This window comes from Limulus polyphemus, unplaced genomic scaffold, assembly GCF_000517525.1.
Source record: "Limulus polyphemus unplaced genomic scaffold, Limulus_polyphemus-2.1.2 Scaffold73, whole genome shotgun sequence".
Taxonomy (NCBI): Eukaryota; Metazoa; Arthropoda; class Merostomata; order Xiphosura; family Limulidae; genus Limulus; species Limulus polyphemus.
In genome coordinates this window covers 917,371-924,471 of record NW_013665683.1, presented here as the reverse complement: position 1 = coordinate 924,471, position 7,101 = coordinate 917,371, and positions in this window count along the sequence as shown.

Here is a 7,101-nt window from a genome sequence, read left to right as displayed (position 1 = left end):
GCAAGGAATACGACCATAAAGAAAGGACATCCTCTCCCAGAACATTTAACTGACCTCTATAAGAATAGTATGGTCCATTTTTCATCATCATAGGCTCTAAGGTTAGAGAACTCTTGGCGAATTAGGCGACGTCTTTTCGAAAGGAGATCATGACCTCGGCTGCACAGACTTTGTGGAGCACAGAATAAACACAGGCAATCACCGTCCAATAAAGATCCCTTCAAGAAGAATAGCTCTGGCAAAGCGACAAGAGATGGAAAAATTCATGGATGGCCTAATTAAGGAAGGGATAGTCGAGAAATGAGATAGTCCCTGGTCAGCTCCCTTCGTGTTAGTCCAGAAGAAGGATGGGACCCAACATTGCTGTGTGGACTTCAGGGCTCTTAACAGTATAATTGACTGTGGAAATTAAATATATTACAAAGTTTGTAATGAGAAAGAATAAACTAGTTTTAATCAAGAAGGGACTTGTATCACTGAAGTCACTCGGAAAGAATAAACTAGTTTTAATCAAGAAGGGACTTGTATCACTGAAGTCACTCGGAAAGAATTTTTACCAGAAATTATCAAAGAAGCAGATACGTATCAATATTTACCAACAAGATTGATACACACAGTTTTCTTTTTAACACAAATACGTTTTAATATACACACAACAGTACAATTTACAATAACAATTATTACAAATAGTTACTACAAACAATGATTTATAAACAAAAGTTTCAATAATACTCTCTGACTGCAGATCAATTACTCACTGTCTACACACACATTATTCCCCCACGTTGTCACCCTCTTATATATATATACCAGACTACCCTATATCTAGTAATCTCCAGACAATTCACGAAGGAACAAGATAGTTCTAGAAACGTCACGTGATCTCGCTGACGCAACAATATGATGCCTTTTTTCCCTCCGTGTTGCCTTTGACTCGCTAAGAAATGTTTGGCCCCATACCCTATTGAATTTTGTTCATTTCTGGTAAAATATGCCCATTTTTTCCCAATTTGTGGCAGATTTTTTTTTAACATTTTATTCTTTTTCAACAATATTTGGCAGAAAACCTCCACATATTCTTCATTCATTAAGTGAGAATTAGAAAAAAATGACACTTTTTCTTTTTACCTTCAGAAAGCAGAATTATGGAGCTTAAGGGCTGGAGGGCAAAAAATTGGTCAAAATTGTTTCGAGTCAAATCTACAAAAAAAAAAAAAAAAAAAAACCAGAGGCTCACCCTCAGAATCCCCTTAGTGTGCGTGAAAAGTTTCAGGTCTCTTGGAGCTGTGGCAGTCACACACACACACACATACAGACAAACTCTATTATTATTATTATAGATATATTTGTATGGAATTTGGTTATTGTGCATGCAGATCCAGATATGTGAACAATTAATTCATTTTGATAAAAACTTTCTTTTTTCAGTAAATGTATATAGATTGCTTCAGTTATTTACTTAGCTGGTGGTGTTCCTTTTGGTGTTACAAAAATCGCGATTCTATTTAATTCATAGCTACTATTTATTCCCATTTCTCGTTTGTATTTCTCTGACCGCAAGCCTATCTAACAGTGTCATCTATATAAATAATACGCTTGTGTTTGCCTGTCCAGAACTTTTCTAGCAAATTTTTGGATCAAACGCTACAAATCTCAAATCGTTAGAAAGGCCTTTGTCCGAGGAGTCCAGATTACATATTGGTTTTTTTCATTCAGAATTACCGTACCTGTTTTTTGCTCAGTCAAACTTTTTAATGCAACGAGTATGGTACACGATGGCACAATGTCTTTGTCATCACGTGACGACTGTCTTCAATTTCAACTTTACTTATTTCATTTGCAAAATATTTAACACAAACAACACTTAACTCGTGTGTAATTTCCTACCAAAAAAACACAAAACATCATTACAGTAAATACAATTTCTATGTGCTTTCTCGACTTATTTAGGTCTAAAATACGCATGCGCAGTTCGTTCAAAACCATATACTTATCGCTTTGTGAACATGCTTTCAGACGTTTTTGCATATTCATCTAAGTTTGCCTTCATTACAACTTTACTTTGCAATAATTTAGCTTCGGTTCGTTTCATAAACACCTTTCAGCTACTTTTCTCGTTACTACGGGTTATATTCTTCGTTTTTGTGAGTTTCTTTGTTTCAACTCTTAAAACTATGTCATACATTGAACGCTCATAACTGTTTCATACTCTGTACAATATCATAAATAGCATTACTTTATTGTTCACTTTACGTGTGGTTTTATTAAAGTTACGACTACGTGAGTTTGTTTGTCTGACCGAGTAAAATTTTTCAAATAGACCAGAATTTATCGATCTAACTGTTCTAACACATAATGCCTGCAAGAAAGCATAGCTTAAATAGCGTGCGTGAAAATGATGGAATAATGAAAATTCAAGCGAAGGGCATGAAAACTACCACAAATGTTCGTGTACATAGAAGTGTTAAATATGCAGTGTCGAGTTCATAAGCTTGTGCAACATGATCTATATTAAAGATTTTAACTTCGAAACATTTTATATAGTATTTAGTCTGTTAATTCGCATAAAGTAGTTTTTGTACAAGTCTCACACATGTAAGTTTTCGTTTTCACACTTAATCAGTAGAACCGTCTAATTATAATATATGTCATCACACTTTGCGATTTATTGATTCGAATTAAAGCATAATATTCATCACACTTTACGCCCCCCCCCCCCCCAGTGGCACAGCGGTATCTCTGCGGACTTACAACGCTAGAAACCGGGTTTCGATACTCGTGGTGGGCAGAGCACAGATAGCCCATTGTGTAGCTTTGTGCTTAACTACAAACAAACACACTTTACGATTTATTGATTCGAATTAAAGCCTAATATCTGTTAGCGTGTTGTGTCAAAATTTTACTAAATGTAACTTGCGTCATAACATCTGAAAACAAAACAAAAATGATAACACGAGCGCCTTCGGAAAGTCGACTTCCCTTTTTACTCTTTAAATGTCGGACTTACTTTTATAAATATAACACCTGGGAACTTTTGTACCAGTTATTTCATGCAGCTCAGTTTTCTACTTCACAAATGTAACTGATACTGCGATAAACTCAATCAGTTATCCTATAATTCAGACAAGTCAAAATATTTCAGAAAGTTTGAACACTTAGTTGAGGCAAATAGGTTTCCTGTTGTTGAGGTAATTTATGCTTCACATGAATTTTAAATTGTGCAAATGTTGCTATAGAAACAAAAGGTTTAGTATATCCAAAAGTACACCATATGTTACGCTCGCCAATGTAATAGTACTTGCATGTTAAAAACTTAGCATATACTTGCACATAATTAGGCCCCAGTTGAGCGCTTCGGTAATTATTAGGTTCAGCATGACTGACAATTACTTGACGATCCAGTATGTACACCCCGTAAGCTGTTGCTTTTACAAGTTCTTCACTGCACTGTTGAATAAATTTACAAAAGGTTATATGGTAGAATTTATCCAAAACTTACAGCATTCGTTACCTTACCATGGTAAAGTTTGCACAACAAAGTTTTCCCTGGGGTAGGAAGGAGGATTGACCTGTATAAAAAACGTATAATTAATTGTTTTCATCCGTTTATCATCACAAGGATGTGAAAAAATGAGTCACGTTTTTCTACTTAGCCCCATTACATAAGACAAAATATTAGAGCTTCACACATGCACACATAATACGAACTATACTAACGTAGTTCCCACGAATCAGCGAAAGTCAGTGAATTTTATATTTCTCGTTCTCGACCCGGAAGACATCGGGGAATTTTATTTTATGGAGAAAAACCGGGAAAATTCAGTGAATATCATGCGATTCAGCGATGCTTTTACTAGGACACAGATTGCAAAAAATAATAATATGCATTAGCTCCAAAAAATCGCATACAAGTTAATTCTGGCGTACTTAGCATGTAAATGTTCCTGTTTTATACACAAACATTGCTTTATCAAAACTTTCCCGCCTGAAGGGAATTTAAGGGCTGTGGAAAAGGCTTCGTTTCGTCTTCCTAAAATCCTCTAATTTGGCCATGAAAGATCAGTTTACTACAGTCTAAAAGCCCTTAAAAACTTGCTATATAGCGATAGGCCGATTTCATTAAATAAGATATTTTGATCTTATAAATTTTAGTACATTAACAAAACAGTCTCCATGTCAGTAGTTATAGAAGGTTTGTTTGTTTGTTTTTAATTATGCACAAAGCTACACAAGGGCTATCTGTGCTCTGCCCACCACGGGTATCGAAACCCGGTTTTTAGCGTTGTAAGTCCGCAGACATACCGCTGTGCCACTGGGGGGCAGTTATAGAAGGAAATCGTAATACCCTGGGAATATTACATCATTAACATACTTGTGTAGGAAATATTTCAAAGACATCTAAACGAAAACAAACAGTTTAATTATTTTGTTTTAATTCGTTATAAAAATATACATCACTAAGCGTTACTATAGCAAACAACTTCATGATGAGTAGTAGCTTGGGCATTGATCGTTGACAGGCGATATCTCTAAGAGACAGGTAGAACGCCACCAGTGACAGTTAAGGGAAACCGATATAAAGCAAAATATGGATTGCAACGAATTTGTTGTTATATATTTATTTTAATGTCAACATTTGTTTGGATTGAGTTTATATTTAAATACATGCATAGCTTATAGTGTTAGATATGAATTATGAAACTCCCGCCTATTCTTCAATCTTGCAGAAGATTCTCGAGAGTAAGAATCAACAATGTATGTGTGTACGTAAATACTTAAATTGTATTGTTACGTAATCTGAATTTTCTAGAAACCTTTCCACGGCTATAAATATAACCAACGCGACGCGCCAGAGAGAGTATTTATTACTAATTCGCTATAGTCGGTGTGCTATAAACTTCGGAAGCTATAACTTCAGATATTTGACCAGGAACCTTTACAAAGTTCGAACATTACAAATCGTTTAACTTTAGTGGATTCTCATCGGACATTAGTATTTTTACGAAAACATTACATAACGTCACGGTGGAAAACCCGTTGTGTGTGGCTGATAAATAACGAAGGACAAAGCTAGCTACCTACCCGTGAAGCGAATCGTACCTACATCAACTCGTAATTAACTCGCTCATCGTGAACCCTGGATAAGATATCAATGAAGTTCCAGACTAGAAAGAAGATTTTCTATTGCTTGTAATTTTTGAAGTTGAGCATGTTCGTTGTCATAGCGTTTGTTTTAGCGCGATTGTTGACATTAAGTGTATCGTAAAGTTATATTCGGAAAGAATAAACCAGTTTTATTAAGTAAGGACTTGTGTCGCTAAAGTTTCGTCGGAACGAATTTACGGGAAATCAATTAACAAACGGAGACGTAACAGTAACTTTTTCCTTCCACCGTAATGTAATTGTTCTTGGAAGGAGCGAGGCTACAGAATAAAAATGGAAACAAGTTTTGGATCTGCAAGTTTCTTCCAGGAACAGTTCGTGACATACATGGAAACATAAATAAAACTGATTATATAAGTATTATGGTTAAATAATTTAAACTTCGACATATTTTTAACTGAACAGAACAAACTCCTGCCTGGTTGTTATGAGTAGGAATATCGTTTCTGGATATGAAACAGTTATGCTGATAGCTCAAGAACCAATTCAAGTTAAATAATGACTTAGGTAAAAATTGAATTTAGACTTGCTCATTATGGTTATCACTAACACAAAAGTAAGACTTATAACGGTGAATTATATGTATTAATGTAATCAGGATTAATTAAAGTTTAAAAAAATACTAAGTAAATGAATATATAAACATATTAACTACTAATAGGTTCCAAAAATTAATTTCAGGAGCACTACAAAAGACAAAACAATATTCAGTATGTTCATGAAGTACAGATGCAATGATGTAAGAAATGCATTAACCCCGTGACAAAAGAAAACATACAAATTGATGTTGTTAAATTCAAGTGTTTCTCAAAAATAATGATTCCAATAAATGTATTAACCATTACTTTTCTAAGAATATTATACTGCATCCGTAAATCCCAGTGAAAGCAAATATGTTTAGGAAAACTGCAAAAATCTAAGAATTTGTTCATGCATGTTTTCACTAAATTGCTGTTCTGGGAAAATTGCATTTAAGCACACTGTATTTTGATCCATAAAATCCTTTACAAAAGACCTAAATCAAAATAAATGATAAAGGTATCTGGACATATTGGACCAAGGTATAACCTTATCAAGTTTCAAATCAATCCGCCGAGGAATGAAGGTTATTGAAAACTGTTTGGAAGAAAAAGAAAAAATAGAAAAACAGCATGTTTCTTTGCGGAGACATAATAATGCGTATCTTGTCACCTGCTTGATTGTTTCTAAAAATCAGTTGAATAATGTCATTGGGTCATTCTATCGTGCAGAAAAAAGTAGTTATGTCTTTGTGTTTTTTCATTTCTTTAAGCTTGCCGATTTCAATAGTCCAATTACTAGAGTTCATAAAAGAAAATACAATATTCTAAAATACAGAATGTTGACAATTAAGATACCATAATTTTACTAAACCAGAAAAAAAACCCATTAATATAGAGAAAAAGACAAAAAACAACAACACATATGCATATCTATTGAAACACAGAAACCTTTCCTGGAACTCGTAAGTGCAAGCAAACTATTATGCAAGTTATACTATCATATTCGTTTCTCAGAGAGTTTGTTTGTTTGTTTTGAATTTCGCGCAAAGCTACACGAGGGCTATCTGCGCTAGCCGTCCTTAATTTAACAGAGTAAGACTAGAGGGAAGGCGAGCATGTTTGGTGGGATGGGGATGCGAACCCGCGACCCGCAGATTGCAAGTCGAGCATCCTAACCACCTGGCCATGCCGGGCCCCAGAGAGAGAGAGCGCAAAAGTTATAAATTAATAATACCATCTTGACCCGGTAAACAGGTGGTTAGGGAGCCCGACTCGCATTCTGCGGATTCGAAACTCCGTCCCACCAAACATGCTCGCCCTTTCAGCCGTGAAGTCGTTATTATGTGACGGTCAATCCCACTATTCGTTGGTAAAAGAGTAGCCCAAGAGTTGGCGCTGGGTGGTGATGACTAGCTGC